Genomic DNA, 24,918 nt, shown 5'->3' with positions numbered 1-24,918 from the left:
AGGCAACGAAAGCCCATCAAAATGTGTGCGGTGGAAATGTAATCAGTATGTTCTTAAGTATAAGATGAGAGAAACTTTTACAGATGTAGTGCAGGCTGGAAAGAAGTGTTGAACTATGAGCAAAACTAGAATCCCACTCTGTTAAGAGAAATAGGATTCTGTAGGTGTTTGAAATAACAGATATGTAGTGAAGAAAAAGTAGACTCCATATCAATTCCTTCTCCTAATGAAAAAGCTCGTAAGATCCTGAATAACGATTAAACCCTCAGGTCAAGGGTACACCTATCTGGACAGGCGAGAAATTGAAATATTATTCTTGCTGAGACAAGGTGGAAAGAAGATATTCATTGAGCTTAATCAAAAAGTTAATCGAAAGTATTTAAACAAAACCTGACACAAGAGCTAGAGGCTTTACTGGAGGAGTCTGGGAATCCTGAGGATGCCTCCAAAGGGCTCAACACTCAGCTGCAATTTTTGCCAGGGAAAAAAAAAAAATGAGGTAAGGTTGAAACCTGGCCTCTGAATTGCTTTTGGTGATTTTAGGAGGATTGTATGTTTGCTATTTATAAGAAAGGGACCAGAGTAAACACTTATATTTTCTGGCCAATCTCTGTAACTTTCTATATAAAGCCAAGAAAGATCACTTCTAAATATCCATCTTAAGTATCAAATAGGTGCCCACAAGGAAGGAGTTCAACTATCAAACTACAGCTATCAACTACACAACAAATTTTTGTTCTGTTGGGAAAATCCTTGTTATTTCACACAACATGACCCTCAGAGGATATGAATTAGCTTCATTTTTCTTTGGAAGCCTCTCAATGCCACAGATTTCATGGGCGATGGATAGCTGTCTATATTTCAGAGGAAGAGCTGCCACGCAGAAAAACACCTTTCAGACAAGAATCACAGAAGAACTGTTTCTGACAGTGGTTCATAGTGCACCTGCAGAACATATGAAGTCTCTGCAGAACCAAAAGTTAATTTTTATAAATAAGATAAAACCAGAACTGAATTTTGGGATAATCAGGCAGGAAAGAACTCCATTTGATTGTGGAAGAGTCATAAATGAGGCAAAGGTCTGCCCAGCAGCATAAGCCACTTGCCAGCAGAAAGAGTTATCTGCAACATTCAAGTCTCTGGCAGCAATTTTAACTAATGAATCCACTGTAATTAACTCATTAGCAGTTGTTCCAATGATTTTACCACACTAAGCCTCTGAGGCTCCAGAAAGCTAGCTATTTTAGAGGCTGTAAATTTTGCTAAAATGTGGCAGACATTTGCAGAAGCTTTCCTCAGTCAACAGAAGTGAGCTCAACTGTCTTTCACTTCTTGGAAAAGCATAACCTTTGTGGCAACCCTTCCTGGCAGAACACATCCTACAGTGCTATTCCATGGCTGCTCAGACTACATAGCAAGGCTGGCAATAAACACACATCCTTTTATACTTAACAGTCAGGTCTTTCTTTACTCTGGGGGCTAAACCAAAACCTCCTACAGCTACAGCTGCATTAGGGACTATAGCAGCTGGCAGTGCTGACTTTGTGCAGCAAAGAACAATAGATGTATAACACACAAAGGTCATTACTGTGACAGAGCGGGACCTGCTCTAACAAGTTATGAATATGTAATACAAAATGGAGTTTGACAGGTGTTTTCTGTTCTCCAGGCTGTAGTCCTGCAGGATGTAGAAAATTGTACTCTTAATTGGGTCTTGCAAAAGCTGCCTAAACCCACCGCTATGCCACACCAAGCCCCACGTCAGTCCATGCTGCTCCTTAGCCAGGAGTGAATGACCCAAAGGCTTCCCTGCGGAGGGTCACAGGCAGGAACACCTTGTCCAAGTCCACACTACACACCTTCTTCAGGCACTGAGTCAGGACCGGCCACTGTGTGGCCAACTATATAGCACCCACTGTCACACTCACTTAGACCTCACCTGAATCCTCTGTCTATGCCATGTACAACCCCAGAATGCTGGCCAGACAACACTAATCTCAATGTACAAGTGAGACACTTGGGTGGGACCAGAGGGAGTCCTTCCAACCTGGGCAGCCCTCAGAGTTCCCTGCCCCTCTTCATCAGGTGGACACCCTCACAGTAAAAACATATTGTGGGAAAAGAGGGAGAAAAGCCACTCTGCACCAGGAAACAGCTATGCTTTCCATCCTTATCTGTTCAGAAAACTTTCTTGCCAGTATGCCCCAAGGACAACACATGCAACTCCTAGCCCTCCCAAGGCTGGGCTCCCTGAAGATCCCCATTCCCATGGGGGGTGCTCTACTGCAAGTCTCTCAAGCACCCACATCTGTGTTTTACCACTGTCCCTGTCAACTCTGCTTCTATCGGATGTGCCACAGCCCTCAGCATGGAGGAGCAGGGGGTCACAGAGACACTGTGGCATGTTTTTCTGTGTGATTGATTCTAACCCGTACAACCCTTCTCTTGTGAACAGAGAAGGACTGGTGGATGATGTGGCGGTTGGAGGATGACTAGGGCACAGCGATCACAAAATAATAGTGTTCTCTATTCTTAGAGAGGCCAGGAGAGGGCTAAGCAGGACTGACATCCTGGACTTCCAAAGGGCTGACTTTGTCTTGTTTGGGCACCTGCTTGACAGGATCCCTTGGGAGATGGTCCTGAAGGGTATAGGGGTCCAGGAAGGCTGGGCGCTCTTTAAGAAGGAAGTGTTTATGGCTCAGGAGCAGGCAGTCCCCAGGTGCTGTAAGAGAAGCCGGCAACAGAGAAGACCACCCTGGCTGAACAGGGAGATTTGGCTGGAACTCAGGGAGAAAAGGAGAGTTTACAGCCTTTGGAAGAAGGGGCTAGCCACTCACAGTGATTACAAAGACGCTGTGAGGCTATGCAGGGAGGAAATCAGGAGGTCTAAAGCCCAGCTGGAAATTAATCTGGCTTCAGCAATCAAGGACAACATGAAATGTTTCTGTAAGTATGTGAGCAGTAAAAGAAAGACCAAGGAGAGCCTCCATCCCCTGCTAGATGCAGGAGGAAACATGGTAACAAGTGATGAGGAGAAGGCTGAGGTCCTTAATGCCTTCTTTGCCTCAATCTTTAATAACAAGACTAGTTGTATTGAGGGAATCCAGCCCCCTCAGCCAGAGGACAGAGACTGGGAGAACAACCCCCTCGCAATCCAGGAGGAGACAGTCAGTGACCTACTGCATCACATAGACACACACAAGTCTATGGGACCGGATGGGATACAGCTGAAGGAGCTGGCTGGGGTGCTCGCCAAGCCGCTTTCCATCATTTACCAGCAGTCCTGGCTGACCGGGGAGGTGCCGACAGATTGGAAACTGGACAATGTGGCGCCCATCTATAAAGGGTCGGAAGGATGATCCGGGAAATTACAAGCCTGTAAGCTTGACGTCGGTGCCTGGGAAGCTGATGGAGCAGCTCATCCTGAGTACCATCATACAACACATGCGGGACAACCAGATGATCAGGCCCAGTCAGCATGGGTTTATGAAAGGCAGGTCCTGCTTGACAAACCTGATCTCCTTCTACGACAGGGCGACCTGCTTATTGGATGAGGGAAAGGCTGTGGATGTGGTTTACCTTGACTTTAGTAAGGCCTTTGACACTGTTTCCCACAGCATTCTTCTGGTGAAACTGGCTGCTCGAGGCTTGGATGATCACACGCTTTGCTGGGTAAAAAACTGGCTGGATGGCCGGACCCAAAGAGTTGTGGTGAACAGAGTTAAATACAGTTGGTGGCCGGTCACGAGTGGTGTCCCCCAGGGCTCGGTTTTGGGGCCACTCCTGTTTAACATCTTTATTGATGATCTAGACGAGGGGATCGAGTGCACCCTCAGTAAGTTTGCAGATGACACCAAGTTGGGTGGGAGTGTTGATCTGCTCGAGGGTAGGGAGGCTCTGCAGAGAGATCTGGACAGGCTGGAGCAATGGGCTAAGGCCAACTGTATGAGTTTCAATAAGGCCAAATGCCGGGTGCTGCACTTGGGCCACAACAACCCCCAGCAGCGCTACAGGCTTGGGGAGGAGTGGCTGGAGAGCTGCCAGTCAGAGAGGGACCTGGGGGTGTTGACTGACAGCTGGCTGAACAGGAGCCAGCAGTGTGCCCAGGTGGCCAAGAAGGCCAATGGCATCCTGGCTTGTATCAGCAATAGCGTGGCCAGCAGGGACAGGGAAGTGATCTTACCCCTGTACTCGGCACTGGTGAGGCCGCACCTCGATGACTGTGTTCAGTTTTGGGCCCCTCACTACAAAAAGGACATTGAATTACTCGAGTGTGTCCAAAGAAGGGCAACGAAGCCGGTGAAGGGTCTGGAGCACATGTCGTACGAGGAGCAGCTGAGGGAACTGGGGTTGTTTAGTCTGGAGAGGAGGAGGCTGAGGGGACACCTCATCACCCTCTACAACTACCTGAAAGGAGGTTGCAGAGAACTGGGGATGAGTCTCTTTAACCAAGTAATAAGTGATAGGACAAGAGGGAATGGCCTCAAGTTGTGCCAGGGAAGGTTTAGACTGGATATTAGGAAGCATTTCTTTACAGAACGGGTTGTTAGGTGTTGGAATGGGCTGCCCAGGGAGGTGGTGGAGTCCCCATCCCTGGAGGTGTTTAAGAGTAGGGTCGACATAGCGCTGAGGGATATGGTGTTGTTGGGAGCTGTCAGTGGTAGGTTAACAGTTGGACTAGATGATCTTCAAGGTCCTTTCCAACCTGGATGATTCTGTGATTCTGTAACAGATCTAGAAAAGCATACCCTTCCCTCAATACATATGCCTAGTACAATCCTTTGCACTTTAAGACGGAGGATCTGGACATGAGAATAACAACACATGTTTCAGCACTTAGTAAGTTATTTCTTGTCTCAGATGCTCAATGCAGAACAATGTGTGGTTTATTTTTAAATATTGAAACAGAATACATTTTGTGAATTATTATAGAGTCAGAATGGTTTAGGTTGGAAGGGACATTAACGATCATCTAGTTTCAACCCCCCTGCCATGGGCAGGGACACCTTCCCCTAGATCAGATTGCTCAAAGCCCCGTCCAACCTGGCCTTGAACACTTCCAGGGAGGGCGCAGCCACAATATTTCTGGGCAACCTCTTCCAGTGCCTCACCACCCTCACAGTAAAAAATTTCTTCCTCTTATCTAATCTAAATCTACCCTCTTACAGTTTAAAACCACTACTCCTCATCCTATCAGTATACTCCCTGATAGCGAGTCCCTCCCCATCTTTCCTGTAGGCCCCCTTTAAGTACAGGAAGGCCACTATAAGGTCTCCCTGGAGCCTTCTCTTCCCTAGGCTAAAAAAACCTCAACTCTCTCAGCCTGTCCTCATAGGGGAGGTACTCCAGCCCCTTGACCAACTTCATGGCCTCCTCTGGACCCGCTTGAGCAGGTCCATGTCTTTCTTATGTTAGGGCCCCCAGGGTTGAACATAACTCTGTCATTATCTTCCAGTTTGGCAGGTAACACATGTAGCTGGGTCATGGTTTTAAGAGTTTCATCACAGTTCAGTAGTAGTTAATCATTTTTCAATGAAAGCTAGGATTCTTAGACACTCACAACACACCAGGCATCAGAACTGCAGAGGGTAATAAAACACGAGACCAACTAATTCTGAAAGACTTCAGTGAAGATCATGAGAACTTGCAGTCCAGACAGTGTCTGCCCAAGTCTGGGTACAGTAAAAACAAGCACCTTGGGGTGCTGCTGCATTTCTTTTAAATCTGAACCCTGCTGACACTAAAAGAGAAGTGGGGGAGGAAAGGACAGCTCTGTTTGTTACAGAGGCTGGGCGGAACAGGACAGGCCAGTCAGGACACTCCTGGGGTGCTGGTCTGCCTTCATTTAGCTCTGCCTATGGCCACAATCTGGCTGCAGTAGTGATTACAACTCCTAGTGCACCAAAAACCTCCATGCTGAGAGGATGTAAGATCTGTCAGGCCAAACACCCTTCTAGACAGTGTCCAGGACAGCAGGCAGCTCAGCTGCAGCCCAAATGCACTTAGAAGAGCCTGAGGTGCCAAATCTCCCATGATCTGCTGGCAGAGCAGCAGCTCTGTGTTGGCAGACGTGAGCCCTTCAAAAAGATAACCTTTCACCACTCATGTGGCCCTGGCACTAGCTGACTGTCCACATCATGGGAGACAGGACAGATGACCCCAAAGTAAAAAGCAGCAGCAGTTGACAAGCAAGACAGGAACTCACTGCAGCTCTGTCAGAGTGTGCCAGACAGGTGAGGCTATGGCTCTGAAACTGTGATCTCGAACCTCTGGTGTAGCTGATAGCTAAGGTAGCTGTCCTCACATCCTCAGCTTATTTTCACAGGCAAATCTGGCCTCATCTTGTGTGTCTGATGAATAACTTTTGCTACTGCTACTGATGTCCTCTTCAGCACATACAGAATATGCACTTGCCACAATCAACTAGTACAAACCTAGTCTTTCTCGGACTGCTGCATTCCAGTTTTAAGAGAAGAAAAAGACTAAATTTGAAGCTTAATTATTTAAAATAAATTAGTTTCCTTGCTTAAAAGTTAGGGATGTGATTTAACAAGTCAGGGACTGACATTTAAAAGTGTAGTGGTGAGTCAGATTGAAATCCAGGCTGTGCCAAAAGGGTGCAGTTGAGAACAGAGTGAAATGCAAATATAAACTCTCTGGAGGTTTAATTCTGATTGCAATATTACTGACAAAACTCAGCCCAGAACTGACCCAGATTCATCCTGCCTAGCTTTTTAAACATAGATGTGACACCCCATTTAGAAGCTGTTGTCCTACACACCATCTGTAGTTTATGGAGAAAAATCAAGACCTCTGGGGAAAATCAGCCTGATCTGAACCCCAGATCTCAACTGCCTGCTAGCACTTCACATCTCCAGTATTTCCTTCCCTTTTAAAAGAAGTCTCCTGACTGCACCACCCCTTACATCTGTGAGCTGTAGAGTCAGGCTGCTCACGAAAATCTGCTTTAGATGCCAGAAGTAGAACGTACCCTCTCAACTTTCATAGCCTGCTGTCTTGCCTGCTCTGTTATTCTTCTATAATGACCACTGAGGATTCCTGTGGTTTATGAGCACGCCCCAGCAAGTGCCATTCCGCACACATAACAGGTATCGCTCATATCCATGCTGCTGCGTTAAAGCGTGGAGTTTATAGAGCTATCTGGAACACACCTCCAGCTGGTTTTGAGCACCCATGGGCACAGGACTCCAAATGAAGTCTCATGAGAGAGTAGTACTAATACCTTCCAGTTTGAGGTGGCCTCCGTGGCCACCAGGGACACTGCTGTGCTGTCCATGAGGACCTACACTCCTCTTCTGAAAAGCTTCCCCGGCCTGTACTGCCATATGGGTTATCCCATCTCAGATGCTGGACTTTGCCATTTTGGCCGGCCTGCCGGAGTGCCTCTGGATAACAGTCCTGTCTTCCAGCCTATCAACCACTTCCCCAGCCTGGTGTCATCCAGGGAGGGCTCTGGCTCCCTTTATCATTCTCCAATACATCGTTCCAGGCATTTCAAAAGGAAAAGTCCCACCTCTGTTTCTTTTTGTCTCTTTTTGAAGCCTGAATGATCCCATACAAGGGGGATCATTACAAAGTGAAACAAGAAAGTATGCGTGACAGAGACAGATTACTGTGAGACTGCACTGATGAGGCTCAGAAGAAGGAATCGAAGACAAAAACTTTCAGTATTCTTGTGTTTGTGCACACAAACAATGTAAGGTTCCTATTTGTCTTTAAAGTACATAAATTTTTACTGGTTTTATTTGCTGGAAACAAAGCATAATGTTCAGTACCACAGCACAATGCTAGGGATCTGCAAGTTGTATAGTCACTAGATAGATCAATAAAATAAAAAATGCAGTTCAAAATCGACCAAATATAAAATAACCTCTCTGAGGGCAAAGAACCAGAACAGTCTACAAGGTTGATGGACCATTGAAGAAAAAGACTCGAGAGTTCTTTCAGTAAAGTTGTCCAATCCTTCAAGCTGTAATAAACTGGCATTTAAAAATATACATTGTGCTATGGCTAGCCTGGAAATCAAGAGAGACAATAACATTAATATAAAAAAATAAATAATTTGATTCTACTATTAAAAAGCTGTGCTCATTTTACAATCTTTTCAATAGGAAAAGTGAGTGAACTCACTCCTGGAGTGAACTCAAGGTGAAGAGGGATTAAAGCAATAACATTCAGAAGAAGTGGCATTTGTTTATATCACCTAAAATAGGTTGGGATTAATGAGACAGAAGAAAATATCAAGATGACTTAATGCAAGCTATGGAAGATTTTAAGGTGTCCTTTCATGCTGAAGAGCAATGTTAAAGTAGCATTTTCCAGTTCCATATTTCTCACCTTTCACTAATTTTCAAAAAAAATGCTCCAAGTTTATAAGTAGTTACTGTTTCAAAATGTCCAGGCTTGCAAAGCACCTTACTTCTTTATAAAAGGGGTACTGTCTAGTTCCAGTACCCCAACAGGAAATTAAGATTCTGCAATCACAGTTTGCATCTAGAGCTCAGAAAGCATTAGCTGTCCCCATCCTATAAACCAGCTTCCCAGCTGGGGAAAACTGAGACCCTCAGAAGGTCTTTAAGGACTGTTTCTGACTTTTCCCCAGAAAAGACAACAGGTCAAACTTTAAAGCACATCCACATTACATATGGGAAATCTAATTTCAGGCTCCTCATTGGTATTGAGCACAGCAGGGATTTGAACACAGGGTCACAGGGCAGTGTCCTAAATGGAATGATATACTGATATTAGGAGCAATTTGTAAGTGACCCATGAGCTGGAAACAGCAGCAGTGTACCCCAGTATTGCAGATGCTTTGGCAGGACCTGCTGCAGCCACCTGTCTGCAGTTCATAGGGTCAGAAGTGCAGCAGGGTTGGGAACAGGAAACTGGGGTCAGACTCCAGATTTTCAGGGTAGAGCTGCATAGGAAGAGATTGATTTCCTTAGAATAAAGAGAAGAAAGTCAGTGGGATGTTGGTTGGAAGGCACCTCTGGTGGTCAGCCAGACCAGCCTTCTGCTCAAAGCAGGAGTCCTGCAGGCACCAGATCAGCTCTGCTGTGGCTTTATCTAGCTCAGTCTTGAACGCTCCAAAGGGCAGAGAGTTCACCACCACTCTGGGAAGCCTGTCCCAGTGCTGCACCACCCTCCCAGTGACATGGCTTCTCCTAGCATCTATTTGAGCCCTCCAAGCCTCAGTGTGGCCATTTATCCCTTGTCATATTATTTGCCTCCACCAAGACTTTGGATCTGTCATCTTTATAACTGTTCTTTACATCTCTGTAACTGTTCTACAGTATACACTACTATATACTGTACCAGCCCTTTGACTTTTTCACTAATTCCCTTAGCCTCTCATTGTAGTTCAGGGGCCTTTGGCCCCTGAACATCTTGATGACCCACTGCTGGACCCTCTTCTGTATCTGAAGGACTGCTACTACTACTGTAAGGGATATCCAAACAAACTGGGAAGCCCTATGTTAGGTCACTTCAAGGTTTTGCTCCTTTTCTTTCCCTTCCCTGAACTTCTTTTGCAAAACAAGCATATTACCACAAAGAGTTGCAGTGATACAAATTAACCTTATCTTATAAAAATTAACATGACCTGAAAGCTGTTCCATTGATCCATGACAAAATATGGGTTTATCCTCTTTACTTGAGGTGCCTAACAAAGGCAAATAAAGAAACAAAGAAAGATCTAAGCCTAGGCTAGTCTTTTTTTCTAGCTGATAATCAAAAAAAGCACCTGTAAAGAGCAATTAATCTCCCTTATCTGAGCTGAGTTAGTGTGAAAGGCATCACCTTCTGGAGTTGTCTATTCACTTCATTGCCTACAAATGGAGTCTAGGGGGACTTACTTAGGCTTAGACATCAAACTTAGGGTAGATGACTCCCATGTTACTAGCAATGTTTGTTAATAACATGCAAGCTAAACAGACAAGCTAAGTTTCGTCTCCGAAATTCAAACTGGTTCTGTAAAGCAAGCAGGAGTGAAAATGCAGTTATGTTTTGACAGAACAACAAATAGTTACAAATCTAAATGCAAAGATGGTATTTAATGGTGCAATTTGCATCATTCTCCAAAGCTAATGTGTAGCCATTACACTTCTTTTAGTACAGTCTAAAATTTACTGTATATGTTTAATTCAAGAGTTTAAAACCTACAGACTCTGGGAAGTTCAACTGCTCTCTTATCATAGTGGACGCCTTAAGTCTATTCTCATACTTCATACATATCCCCTGTGAAATTCCTGTGTGTGATTATAAAAGGAACACATGACATCTAATTTTATTCTGTTGCTTTGTCAATATTATGAAGTGTATAATCATAAGCCCTACTGTATTAGAAAACCACTCCAAAGCCCAAGCTCCAGTGTTATTCATACCCCAGTAACATCACAGTAGATTTCAGTTACCAGCATCACTGTCTTTTTCAAAGCTGACAGCAAGGAGTGAGAGCATTGTGAGGGGTCATGCACATTTCATGAATGTTTTGGCTGGGAGTGGTAGATCAAAAGGCATTTTGGCAAGGAAAAAGAGGACCCCTAGGAACAGAAACTATAAGAAAAGGACCTTAGCTAAGAATGTATCTGCCTCCTTGCCCCTGAGTAGAAGCAGGTAGGAAGTGAAATGAAATGCTGGCTTGCCCTCAAGCAGTCAGGAGGTGTGATAGACTGGACCAGACCAAGACAAACAGGAACACACAGAGTGAGTGGGCCTGGAAGGGAAGAGGAAGAGCAAGAGGAAGAGCGGTACCTTCACTCCTGTGCAGAAGGAGTCCTTCCTGAAGACAGCTGTAAGATGCTGTGTCTTCTGAAAGCCTTTACACAAAAGGTCTGATTTCTAGATGAGCTGTTTTTCAAAGCCTCTCAGATCAGAGTGCTGCTACAGTGGTGGCTGACTGATATTGCCATTCTGTCAAAGAGAAATGGATGGGATCAGTGAAAAAATTTAAATCTTAACTATGACAGATTTTTTTCTTCTATAAAATGCATCATTTCTTTAAGCTGCTTCTGCTTTCTGTGAAACTGCTTTTATTTAATTACAGAGTAGAAAATCCAATTGTGCAAAAAACAAAAGATGTTTCCAGTCTAAAATAAATTTCAGTTTCAGAAGCTAGTTCATATGATCAGTGCTTCCCTTTCTCTAGGGGCTGTGCACTCTGGCTGCAATACAGCTTTCAAGTTGTTTTCCATTTTTTAGCCTCTCAGTAAAGGTAGGGGAACACATTATAGGACTCTCACAGTTCACCTCAGATGTGTGCCCTGCATGCTTTGACCAGAGAAGGGAGGAAAACATAACCTGAATGGGAACACCTACAAAACAAAGTGGACCATATAGAATTGTAAGTCTGTGCTTTTTAACAGAAACACTATAGTACTGCCTATGCCAAAAATATTCAAAGGAGAAACATATTTAGCTGATAGGATGAGAAATTCAGGTGTGGCCAAGATCTTACTCAGCCTACATAAAGTCTGAGCAAGAAAGAGAGGGAAAGAGAGACAAATTCACAGTAGCATTGGCACTGAAGATATAGAGGTAAGCTTTGGGAAGAAAGAAGAGAGATATATAGGTGTACCTACCATTTAATAACAAAGTTTTCACAGATATTCATATCCTGTAATTTTAGCCATCACCAGAGCATCCTCCAGAAAGTGGTTCAAAGCAAGAATTCAAATTTCTTCAACTACAAGAAGCAAAGACAGACCAGATTCCTAACATACAGACCTATATCCAATGTCTGTAGTTAAAGAGGGGTATTCACTTTCTTCTGTCAAAATTAAATAGGAGATTTATATTTGGCCTACCAAAGGTATTCTGGTACGTAACAGCGAAAAAAATCCAGCAGATAATTAGTAGTAAAATACCTCAAACCCCCAAGCTTGTGACGTAGAACCTCCCTGTTACATACCTTGCAGTCATGACCTTCAGCTCCAGCATGCGCTGCCTTTACAGCTCTCTTATCTATGTTTCTATATTTTGTGAGTCCAGCTCACAAAAAGCTAGTTCACTGAGCACATTTTCAGATCAAAAACCTTATTAAAGGAACAGAATGCGAGGAGGATAGGCTCAGATGATTGACAGTGATTGTATCGGAAATGTGAAAGGCTGCACAGCCCTTTCTGAAATGCAGATTTCCCAGGACTGTGAGACATTGCAATCCAATGCCATGTTTGGCCCATTAAACAGCTTTTTAGGCCAGGATATCTTCAGAGTCTCACTTCACAGGCCATAACATTTCACTGTTTCATTCCTTCATTAAAGCAGTGAGAGTTCACTGTGCTGTATCATATCTAGATTAAAAAGAATTTTCAAGGAAAGGAGGAATCTATAAAACTCCTAGATAAAGTTATTCCAGCAGTTATTTAGCCATGCTGTAAAAATTACGCTCCTTTTTGTAGCCTGAATTAATCTGGTTTTACTATAGAGATTGAGTAACATCACACTTACATTCACTAGATTAAATTGTCAACCCATATCAGAAATGTCGCTGTGTAGCAACTCTTAAACCACGATAAAGTAATGTGCTAACCTTCTCTTTGTCAAAATAAAAAGATTGAGCTTCTTCACTTCTACTGACAGGTAGCATGTCCAGACTTCTGACTGTGCTGGATGGATTTCAGAGGTGTTTAAAACATCAGCACCACAACTGGACTCAGACCTCAGCAGCAGTTTCACCAGTACAGAAGTCATATCATACCTTAACTCCTGATGAATATTTCTTCACCATACATATACAGGTATCCTCTGGTTTCCTTAGTCCCACACTGCACATGGGGTGGCTTTCAGAGTTTCCTGACTGTGTGACAGCTATGTACCATGATGCCCAGTTAGGGATGACAGCCATAGAAAACAAGGGCCTGAAACACCTGAGTTATAAGTACCATAAGGCACTCGGGTGGACACTGTCTTATGGAAAACTACACCATGGAGTCAGAAATACCTGAACTAGCTTTTAAAAACTCCTCTGTGACAGCACTGAGCACTATACAGCTAAATTTATCTTGTTTCTTGGCAGTCTGCAGCATAGACATACTGGGTAAGATTCATCTGGCCAAGTGTAGACATATACATCTGAGCCAGACACCCTTGGCTCCTATATGGACATCTTATCTGAGAGTAGGTGTTTGAAATAGATTACATGAGTCATGCCTTAAAAGAGCTACTTTTCTCCACGGATCACACAGGAAACCTAGAATAGCTCAGAGGTAGGCACCTCCAGGCTGTAGTAAAGTTTGCCAAAATGAATCCCACCTACTCTGAGGAGAGAGGAGAGACTCTCGAAAAAACACAGCAGAAATTTTCAGAAGACCTGTTTTTGCCTTTTTCCTCTTCCCGTTTCCATCAGGCTTGGTATGGAAACACTGAGAGTTTGAAGGAAAACTGAAAAGAAGTTTTGGCAAACTTTTTCACCAAAATGAACATTTCTGAGTACTGTGTGAGACTACTGGTAGTGCTTCACTTCAAACCTTCATGTATTTAGTACTTTAGATGGATTTATTTTAAAAATCTCTAGTGGAAAGTTACACTTTGACCAATAACTTTCCTTCTTGTTTAAAACTAGCAGTCTTCTCTCATTTCAATATTTTAGTAGTTTCCTCCCTTCTTTCTGTATAACTCAGAGATAGGTCTGGAAAAATGTGAGTAAACACTTCAGTGTTTGCATTATGACACTAATGTAAGTCAGAGGTATTGCACTCAAGATGGTGATATCATATGAAAATTGTTGGAAATATATTTTTTTTATTATTCTTACAGTTGTTACCATGAAAATCTTACACACAAAAAAAAATATTTAATGCTCTTTTCATTTGTTTATATAAGGGTCAAGGTATATAAAGTAACTTACCATTTACCATTGTGGCAACATATGCACAACAGACTTAAATCAAATACACATTTCTGTTCACTATATAAACCAACCACGCAGCCAATTTCTCCTTTACCAAAGATAGATCAGGAGTATTGTGACCAATTTCAATAGGAACAGCAGTACAAGCATCTATTCCTTGTTATTATCCTTACCAATTTCACCTTAGTTATTTCAGAGACTTCCCTGTTTCTCACTTGATTTTGGCAAGCAATAATAGTTATGCCCAACCTGTTCCTTGGGAACTACATACTAGATACTGCGTGAACTCAATAACTATTACTGAATTTGATCTTCATTTCTCTGTAGACACTAATACTCACAGCCTGAGATCCCAAAGGGTCCATGCCCCTTCTTCATTTCAGTGATTTGTATCCTGAGAACAAAGTAATTGGGCATGTAGAGCCCATGGTGCCTGGAGGTAAGGTATTTCAAGATTTAGTTCACAAGATCTCAAATCAGGTCCTCTGCTACATGCCACTTCAATAAGAATAGAGGAAATTAAGTCCTCATTTGTATTTTTTTTCTTCCTTGTAGATAGCAAAAATTAGTATTTTATATGAAAATCTGGTTATTTTAACCTCTTCCTGTGTTGTTCTCCTAGCCCTCCTGGAATGCAACAGTTTCAGAGAATCAGGAAGATGTAGACCAAGAAATGCCATTGACTTGCCAATACCAATTAGGCAATGTGCTACCGATCTTAAAGCTGCACTAAGTGAATGAGTCGGAAGGGACTCAGAGATACAATGTTGCTGTTGTACTCCTTTTGGTTCTTCAGATCCATTCAATTTCCAGGTGTGGTGTTTTCTCTTAATGGCCTATATAGCATCTACACCTGAGAGAAGTAATATTTTATCCTGTACTACAACACTATTTCTCTTTTCCCCTCTTTGAAGAAGACAAGTGAAGATGTTCCCACTTTAAATGGTGACTGAAAATACAACAAATTCTCAATACTGCTCTTAAGGAAGTTAAACTAAACTTTTGCCTTTGAACTGGGATGGAACATTATTGGCCAAATTTTCATTTATTTTGAAGTATATTTAATCTGAAGTTTTTGTGGGTTTTTGGGTCTTTTCTTAGCAGCTTTTTCGAGTTTCAGCAACGGAAAAGGTTAGCATGCAAAAGATTCAATGTGAAGTATTTCTGAGTGCACTAAATGAAATGCATCTTTCGCATCTTGCCACAAAATTAATTATGCCAGAGAGAAAGGAAACTTGTGTTATACGAGCTCTCAAAGATTCTTCCATGAAAAAATTCATCCCCAGAATCAATAGAGACGTGATATGAAATTGCATTGTTACAAAGGTTTTCTCCTCAGAATTTCTGATGAATATAAATTTGAACTCCACACTGTAAGATAATGCAGAATGCCTAAACCATAAATTATGGTGGGGTAGATTTCAAATAGAAGCACCTATGAACTATTTCAGAAACAAGACTCCATAAATAATGCCACATTATAAGCATCCAACTTGTGTGGTAGAGTGCATTTTTATTTAATAGCAGTGTGATGCAGGAACATTTACAAAGAAGAGAGCTAGAATCCCATTTTTAGATAGAAACCAAACAGATTTTTCAGTGAGACATGTATCCACATGAGTTAAAAAAGATGTAAAATCTTACCTAAAGAAACTATTGGGGGGACTATGAAGCATCACTTATATCTGTTACTTGTCAAGTTGTCAAATTTTTTATGAGTGATGTCTGAGTTTCCTCAGTCATTCTGTGATTTTGCAATTAGTATTTAAGCATAGAGCAGTATTCATACATATATACCATGTAATTGCACTTGCTGGCTGACATGGTTATTTCTGCTGTGAGATAGGTAAAATTCCATGGCACTGGGCTTTGTTGAGATACAATGATTGTGTAATCCCTATTCTTTTCTTAACTCTTATTTTTCAATAGACTTACACTGTAGCTACATTAATTATAATGAAAATGATTAATGATAGTAATAATATTCATTATGTTGTGCATATATTAACAGCACAAACAGCACTTGCATCCTGGCGTACAGCACACTGGAAATTCAGCTTGAATTTTGTGGGGTTTACTGCAGGGTGTGAATCGTGCCACTTCTTTTATGGCTCAACATCCAGAAGTCAGCCTCCAGAAGTAAAGAAAACATTACAGCATTTTATGTTCCCATCCTGGAAGAAAAAAAAAAAAAGTTGAATATTTGCATCTTCTGAGAAGATTTGAAGATTTTCCCCAGAAGATCAAGTTTGAGAGCTTGTTCTGATGATGCAGAATAGCCTACTGCCATGTCTACACATGCTCTGTCCCTCCCCAGGCATGGTTCTGCAGCTCAGAGCCCATGGAGAGGGTTAGGCAGGCAAGTGGGGAACAGGAGTTGCTGCAAAAACTGAAAGAAAGACAAACCAGCAGGACAAGGCATCAAGCTGAGTAGAGGAGAGCTTCATGTAACAGACTCCTCTAGTCAAAAATGTTTCTTTGTAAAGTCATAGCTTCCCAAACTACCAATATCTTTGTGTAAGGAAAAAAACAAACAAAAAAAAAACACAAAAAAAAAAAAACACCACAAAACAAACAACAAAAGAAACAGCAAAATGTATGTGTGGAAAAAGAAAAATCTGGTATCAGCCTTTCATCTAATGTTCCTGAATATTCAGTAGCTCATATGAGCAGCGGCTCTAAATGGACTGATTAAAATGCCTAAATAATGAATAAATTACCATTATACGACCACAGATCTGCCTCACATGTGCTACCTGGTATATATAAACACATTTCCATACGGAAGTTCTTAAGGATTCACTTCTGTCTCAACAGAGCCAGGGCAAAGGAAGGGAAGAGATGAGGTTTTAATGCAAGAAGTTAGGACTGACTGTTCAGAGCAGTCCTGCTATTTACTTTGGTCTCAACCACACCTGAAGCATACGGCTATCATATCCACAGGGTAGAGTGAGCTATGCAGGGTGCTTAGTGCTGTAGGGCTGTGATGGACCATCACTAAGCTGCAGCATTTGGCATAGTTGTTGCAGCAATCCTGCACAATGCCCGTGTGTTTCTCAAAGTCCTTTTCCAAGTCTCTGCGTGATTTAACTGAGAGCCAATATTCTATTTCCACAATATTTTAAGTTAATGGCAAAACATTCTGGACATATCTTATTACTCTGCTCGTCTCTTCCCCCAGGGCTTCTCTGCTGCCTCTGACAGCTTTCTGATTGCAGCCTCAACTCGCCCAGCAATGCCTCAAGTTTCATCATCCAAATTACTGTACTTTAAGTCCCCTGCAGTAACTGTGTTTATTTCCAATATCCCAACAGGAAGACCCCCATCAAGACGAGTCATTCTTATTTCCAAGGGTGTTGTGCTGAGGCCACTCAGAGGAAGATGCAGCAGCAGCAGCTTTGTATGAGCCTAGTGGGGGGAAAAAAAGCACAGGGCCCTTCTTTCAGCTAGATTTCTTTCCAGCAATACAGATATTTTTTCCAGAAATGCTGAAAATTACACTTACTCTAACAAAAACACTGTTGGAAGCACCAGAGTCCTGAACACCTCGGCACTTGTGCCATGATGTGTGGAAATGGGAACCAGCTACTTTGAACTCGCTACGGTCTGGACAGAAAGCAATGCTTTGCTGTGAACTGCTGGGCCTCTGCACTGTTCATTCATGCGGTATTTTTTGGCAGCCTTCACCATTTCCACAGAATCATTGGCAGCAGCCTCACTAGAGAGCAGGTAAGCCTGACCCTGCAATTTATCTACCACTATTAATCACAAAATGGTTTTTAAACGCTTCATAATAGTGATGATTCAGAGGTGGTTTAGGATGGTGTAACTCTGCTGTGGAATCTCACACACGCACTCAAAGGAGCACAAGAAGTGTCTTTCACCACGTTACTGCTGTAGCACAGACAGAGCCAGCTCACACAGACCTTCAAACAATAGAGCTAGAATTGGGTCAAGATGTAGCAGAAGTCTGAAGAATTTTGGTTTTAAATCAAAGATGGATTTCCAGCTCTAATTCTGCTATCTTTGAAGAAAATCCTTGCATATTACACACAGATAACATAGGGTAGTCACTGGACTGTATTATCAAGCATTATTCACTCTTCTGCTCTGGAGAGATAGTCAAAAATAAACAAGCACCTGTGTGTATCACCATATGAACCCCATGTTTCCAAAATTTTGAACATCAATGGAAGATTTGTCTCTACATGCATGCATGCTTAGATATGATATGATGTGGCTTTCTGGACCCACTGCAGTTTGCCAGTGATGTATGAATTGAGGAACCACAGCCCAGTGCACTGAAAATGCAAGCAATGCCACCCAAGTAGGCTGAATTTTCAAAGTGCTGCTTAAACTCTTGTCCCACTGGTCTGATGAACAGTGGGACAGCCAAGGTAAGAGAGCACAGGACACAATTTCAGACACATGGGGGGGAAACATCTTTTGTCAGAGTCCATCTCACATAGATAACTTTGAAAGCTGTCATTTTAACTGCAGACATTTGTTCTTCCTAGCTACTTTTCTTTTCCCCATTGGAATGAAAGTGGTGCCTGACAGGCTGTTTGGAAGATTAGGGATTTCTTTGTTTTTTTGCTCTTAATGTTCTCACTGAATTTATTTATATCTTGGCTGGTTATTAGAACTTGTTCCATATGGTAATCTGGCAATGCCAAGCCACGGATTTAAAATTAAAAAATAGATTCTTTCAGCAAGAATATACACTTCCATGACTTGGAAATTCACTCAAAAGTATTAGGACACAATTTAACCCAGCTTTTCAGGGGAGAAGTGGGGAGGAAAGTAGCCACAGGGTAAATAGGAGACTATATGAAAGACCAAAGTAGAAATTTTTTTCATGTTGTTGGAAAGTGGACCAAAAGCTCATTGTATTGAAGACCTTTCATTAAAATCCCACTTCAACATGAGAAAAGAAAACAGCTTTTCTGGATTAAAGGGTTTTCCAGTCTTCTGCTTCTGTAGGAAATGCAGCTACAAACCCCTGGGAGGAAAGCAAAAAGAAAACAGTCCAGAAAGCAAACAACTTGGACCAAATTAGAAGATAGATACACACCTGTATAACTGGAACAGACAATACAATTAAATTACATGTTTTGGTTTTTAAGCAGAAGTAGAGAAAAGGCTGTTCTGCAATGCCAAGGGGACAGTGAAAAATTAAAAATTATATACATCTAGGCTACCTTGAAAATTATGCTTTAATGTGCCAAAGGAGGTAGCAATACCAAAATGCAGATTTTTGATCCATGCTTCAAAGGTGTCTGGATTAGAGTTGACCAAAAGCCTCAGATTCCCACTGAATGAGGGGGTTTGGCTAGAAAAGATAATTTCCTGCTTTGTAACTGGTTTGGATACAGAGTTTGGCTTGCAACCCACCTTCAGCATAAATTTAAAAAGAGGAAACACACAAACAAAACATAACAAAACAGAAAACAGATTTTCAAGTCCCACAGGCTTCTGAACAAGTATGTCACAATTTCCCCAGAGTATTCAGAACAGGATGGCAGCAGAACTGTAAAAGTATATTGCATAGACAGCATCAGCAAGGGAAAATTGCATTTTTATTGCCAAGAAAGTAAAAAGTTGGAATTCACAGAAAAAGTACTTTTTCCACAGACAAATGATGAAAAAACTCATTTCAGTGAAGACAATATTCTCTATTCCTCCAATTCCAAACAACGGAGACATATATGTAGGAGAACAGAAAAGACTAATCAGTACAATCTTTGCCAAATTCTGACCAAAACTGTGCACGATTCAGTATTATCACTAACAGTCAGGTCAATAAGACATTCAAGCAAGACAGATTTCAGGCAACGGGTTTACTTTTTTGATTTCAGGGCCTTTTGTAAATCCACATAAAAAAACATAGAAATCAGTTGTGCTGCTGATTTTGTTTCCAGCTTGGCTATTGTGCAAAATACAGCCAGTACAATCAGCCAAAAAATACAGGTATTAGTATACTGCTGAAGTTAAATCAAACTTTGGTTTTCTTTTCCTCCCCTTACACTTAACAAAGAAAGGAGTTTGTTACAAAACCAGTCCTGAGAGCTCATGCAAATTGCCCTCAGTTTCAAGACTTTTAGAAGACATTCAGCTATTGTTTTAGACTGAGTTTTGAACAAAGGCTGAGATTTGTGATCTTTTACAGAAGTCTGTGAGAGCTGGTCAGCTTTTGGAGCCCAGGAAGCAACCCGAACTGCTGGTCCCTGGGGACCCCCTCTGAGCCATGCAGCAAGGGGGTGCTGGTCTTCTCCACCCAGCATGCAGAGGAAGTGGTGCACCATGCACTGAGGAACAGCATTATGGTGGGTCAAATCGTCACGTCCCACCACTTGCCTGCACCTACACAATGACAGAGCCCTGAGGCACATGTCCCCAGCAGTCAGTCCACCAGGACCACGTCCATCACTCTCCAGTGAAACAAAGAGATGACTGCAGGGAGGTACAGAAAAGGTACACTGTTCTCAGACAGCAAGAAGCCCTGCTGTAGGAAATGGCACAATTATCTCAAATGGTCGTTTAAAACCAGCTCAATACACCTGAAGAGAAAGCTGACAATACATCAATAAAAGCATAATAGACAAGGCCAGCATGGTGACATTTCCCTGATTGCTGGGATCAGTCTCTTACTAGTACTAAGGCAAATTTTATACTCCATATCTGAGAAGACCTTGTTCTTCCCCTACTCCAGGAAAACCCATGTGATTTCCATGCCATACTAATGGGTTTACAGCGTTGGTGGATAAGGGAAGAGCACCTGACATCATCTATGTGGACTTGTGCAAAGCATTCAACACTGTCCCACATGACATCTTTGCCTCTAAATTGCAGAGCCACGGATTTGATGGATGGACCACTCAGAGCATAATGAATTGGCTGGATAGTCACACTCAAAGAGTTGTGGCCAACAGCTCAAAGTCCAAGCAGAGAGCAGTGATGAGTGGTGCTCCTCAGGGCTCAGTGTTGGGACCGGTGCTGTTTAACATCTTTGTTGGAGACATGGATAGTAGGATCAAGTGACCCTCAGCAAGTTTGCCAATGACACCAAGCTGTGTGGTGCGGTCAACATGCTGGAGGGAAGGGATGGCATCCAGAGGGACCGGGACAGGCTTGAGAGGTGGCAAACCTCATGAAGTTCAACAACGCCAAGTGCAAGGTCTTGCACATGGATCAGGGCAATCCCAAGCACAAAGACAGGCTGGGCAATGAGTGAATTAAGAGCCACCCTGCAGCGAAGGACTTGGGGGTAGTAGTGGATGGAAAGCCAACTGCATCCTGGGCTGCATCAAGAGAAGTATGGCCAGCAGGTCGAGGGAGATGATTCTCCCCCTTTACTCCACTCTCCTGACACCCCACCTGGAGCACTGTCTTCAGCTCTGGGGCCCCCAGTATAAGAAACACATGGACCTGCTTGAGTGACTCCAGAGGAGGCCACGAAGATGATCAGGGGGCTGGAGCACCTCCCTTATGAGGACAAGCTGAGAGAGTTGGGGTTGTTCAGCCTAGAGAAAAGAAGGCTCTGGGGAGACCTTATAGTCTCCTTCCTGTACTTAAAGGGGGCCTACAGGAAAGATGGGGAGGGACTCTTTATCAGGGACTGTAGTGATAGGATGAGGAGTAATGGCTTTAAACTGAAAGAGGGTAGATTTAGATTAGATAAGAGGAAGAAATTCTTTACCATGAGGTTGGTGAGGCACTGGAACAGGTTGCCCATAGAAGTTGTGGCTGTGCCCTCCCTGGAATTGTTCAAGGCCAGGTTGGACGGGGCTTTGAGCAACCTGATCTAGTGGAAGGTGTCCCTGCCCATGGCAGGGGGGTTGGAACTAGATGATCTTTAAGGTCCCTTCCAACCCAAACCATCCTATGATCTATGATCTAACTCATTCAACAGTTTGTTCTTCAACGCATCTCAACTGCCATTAACGTTACACCAATTACAAGAAAAATCCTTTATTTGTATGAAAACATACCTTTATATTTACAATAGTTTTCACTTTAAGACTGCACTGCAAACCAAGGCACAATGAGTTTAACAATTATGGGTTTGTTTCTTGCAGCAATTGAAGGTGAACAATCTTTTCCTGTTCAGTCTTTCACTCTGAAGCCAAACTGAGAAGAGCTCAAGGCAGGTGGGACCACAGACTCTCAGATAAGATTTCTCTTTTCTCTCTCCTAATCAACAGGAAGACCAGGGCCAAAGGCTATTGTGACGTGGAAGGGACTGCAAACTAACTTCTAATATTTACTTTTTCCCTACATGAAATTTCTCTCTGAGGCACACTTTCACACACATTTTATAAAAATGTAATGGTAAAAGACATTATAGTGAAAGGTCATGACAGGAAATAATAGCACATCTGTGAAAATTCAATTTCTGTGTAAGTATATGCTGCATTTCCTAGTTTCTTTCCTGATGCTTGCCATCTCACATAGGGATCAGTTTCCCATTTGCCACATCCTGTTGCCCGGAATATAATACTAATAGTGCCCTTATCCTTTCCAGTAGAGCTCATTGCAGCAGTAAGAACACTTCAGGCAGAATAGGATTACCATAGCCTACATACACAGCACAGGACATGTAAGGTCAAAAGTTTACCCTGATTCTGGATATCCTAGTTGAGATACCACCCACCTCATTTTTTGACAATACTTAGCATTCTCTCTGGTATTGCGCTGACAGCAAAAACTTTATGCACTGTAGTTATGGCCATAAGCACTCTGTATTTTCTAAAATCAGATCCCAAGAACATTAAGTTAGTCTAACAAAAAATGAATGACCAGCTTGAACTGATGAGAGAGCGGTTAGTGGGTGTACTAGCATTATACAAGAATTCAGAAGCACCAGCAGAGATTGTCCAACTCTCCTCAAGGGTGCTCATCTCTCCCCAGAAGGAAACCACTCCTCACATCCTCCTCCAGACTCCCAAACAGAAACACTTTGGTGTCAGGGTCATGCCTCCAACTAACCATTCCTCGACATAATTCACAAATAAGCAGTTTACCTACTGACTGTGCTACCATGATGCCTAGCTGTGCATTGCTCAAGATAGATTTACCTATTCCTATTTCACACCACTGAACAGGGAGGTCTCCTGCCAGCAACAGACACGATGCCAGGATGAGATCTGTAGTATGTATTGTGGAGCTTGCTCAAGTCCCTGCATGATTCTCCCAAGTAAGAGCGCAGCTTTTTCTCAACAGCTGAGAGAAGAGGATGAACAGGGAATGAGGGCAGCTCCTTCCAACTCCTCTGCACACAGCTTGTCAAAGCCATGAGCAAGTGGGTCTGTGGGACAGCAGTGCTTTCCTTCCTGCTACAGAAAAAGACAGGACCTTTGAACTTCATGGAGAATAAGTGAAGAAAAAAGAAAGAGGCTCAGGTGTGACCAAGCGTATGAGATGAAAAGTACTCAGGATGAGAGGTGTGGGACACAAAGCAATCACTGCCCATAGCTATGTGCTATCTGGGGAGAAGGACTGAGAGGAATTAATTTTATTACCCTATGACTTATCTGAGCCCAGGGAAAGACAGAGACGCTTCTGACATTAACTTCATTACCAGTGAAACTGCACTCTCCTATCATGGCGTGTTCGCAGCACATCCCTGAGAGACACAACTCCACCTCTCCGCGGCCTGCATATGAATGAATTACAGGAAAAATTATATGCTGCTGTCTTGTTCACTACTCCACAGGTACTAAAACCTTGCTGCCCAGCTTGGAAAGAGAGGTGCAGTGCAGTACTGTTCTGTGCCTGCCCCACCTCCCCTTACCCCTCTGTGGGACAAACCCTGCCAGCAAGGCAACCAGCCTTCCCAGCAGCCCAGAGGAAACACCTTCAAAAACACCAGCAGAAAACATCTAGATGCCAGGGACAAGCTTCTGCCTGACTACAGCTTCTGTCATGACTCTTATACTCTGGAAGGGCTTAACCTTCCCATGCTGCAGAAACTGAGTGGTAAGGGGGGAGGATATAGAGAAAGTGGTAAATCAGTGGAAAATATGGATACATCAACTGCTAAAAGCTGAAGCTTCCATATGCTAAAAAGAAAAAAAGAAAAAGGAAAAAAAAAAAGAAAAGAGAAAGCTATCAAGGCAATATCAGCATGTAATCCTGATGACAGAGCATTACACTGGATGCTGCACACAACTCCTTCCAGGAAGAGAAACAAAGGTTACAGGAGTAGCAATTCCCTGCTGCAGGACTGCAGAAAAACCTCAATGAGTATTTCATTATTCATGGCAGGGTTTAAAAGACAGTGCTTATAAGCCCTGGCTCAGCTAGAATATGCACACACACAAGGACACGCAGCAGACCCAGCCCTTCTGTGCTGTAGTATCAAAACAGTGTCTGCGTAAGCCTAGAAAACCCTCGGATCCTGTCCCACAGGGGACACACAGACAAATCATAAAAGTGTGTCTGAATATATTTTTGGCTTCCCACATTTCTATGCTGCTCAGCATTCTTCTTGAGTCTAGCCCAGATCTGCAAGTCCATACATATATTCTCTGGAGGTCTTACAAAACACTTTGCCTTCTCAGAGCAAGCATAAAAACCCATGGCTTTAAATTTCTGAAACTATTACAACTTAAAATGTTGGAGCAAAAAAAAAAAAATGGAAAGGGGCCACAGTCTAGATGGCCTGAACCCCAGGCATGCGAAGGTCACAGCAGTGGAAGGAGGGTCTCGGTGCAAAATGCAACTCAGTCTTCGCCTCATCTTTCAGTTCATTCAAAACCTTCACCACTTCTCTATCAGTAAAGTTTCAAAAAGCCACTCCGTATGGGAGCCACACTGGCTGTTTCAGACACAGATGTGGGAGAACGTGTTGCAGCTCGGGGGACTGCAATCACAACGAAAACAAGCAGCATTCATAGGGGTCACGGAGCTGTAGCATGAAGCAGTTCAGCAGCAACCTTATAGATCTCAGTAATACCTAAAGAGCTGCTGTTTTCTCCAGTGAGCACCACTTGGAGACGTCTGGAGCCAATCACTGTCTTCAAGGAAAAAAATTTCCTGCAAATCAT

General features: G+C 42.8%; 1 long non-coding RNA gene across 3 annotated transcripts in view; it reads right to left on the bottom strand.

Moving 5' to 3' along the window:
- The window catches only part of LOC141939261 (uncharacterized), a 92,334-nt gene that overhangs the window by 45,116 nt on the left and 22,300 nt on the right, over positions 1-24,918 (bottom strand). For 2 of the 3 annotated variants that reach the window (XR_012627531.1, XR_012627530.1), the window contains exon 2: positions 10,774-10,932. This is a non-coding gene — a long non-coding RNA (uncharacterized LOC141939261). Of the gene's footprint in view, positions 1-10,773; positions 10,933-15,514; positions 16,041-24,918 lie in introns of those variants that run through there. The other variant, XR_012627532.1, reaches the window with a different exon arrangement.

The sequence above is a fragment of the Strix uralensis genome, chromosome 2 (genome assembly GCF_047716275.1).
Source record: "Strix uralensis isolate ZFMK-TIS-50842 chromosome 2, bStrUra1, whole genome shotgun sequence".
NCBI lineage: Eukaryota > Metazoa > Chordata > Aves > Strigiformes > Strigidae > Strix > Strix uralensis.
Note: the sequence above shows the minus strand (reverse complement) of the source record. Positions and strands in the feature narration are given on the sequence as shown.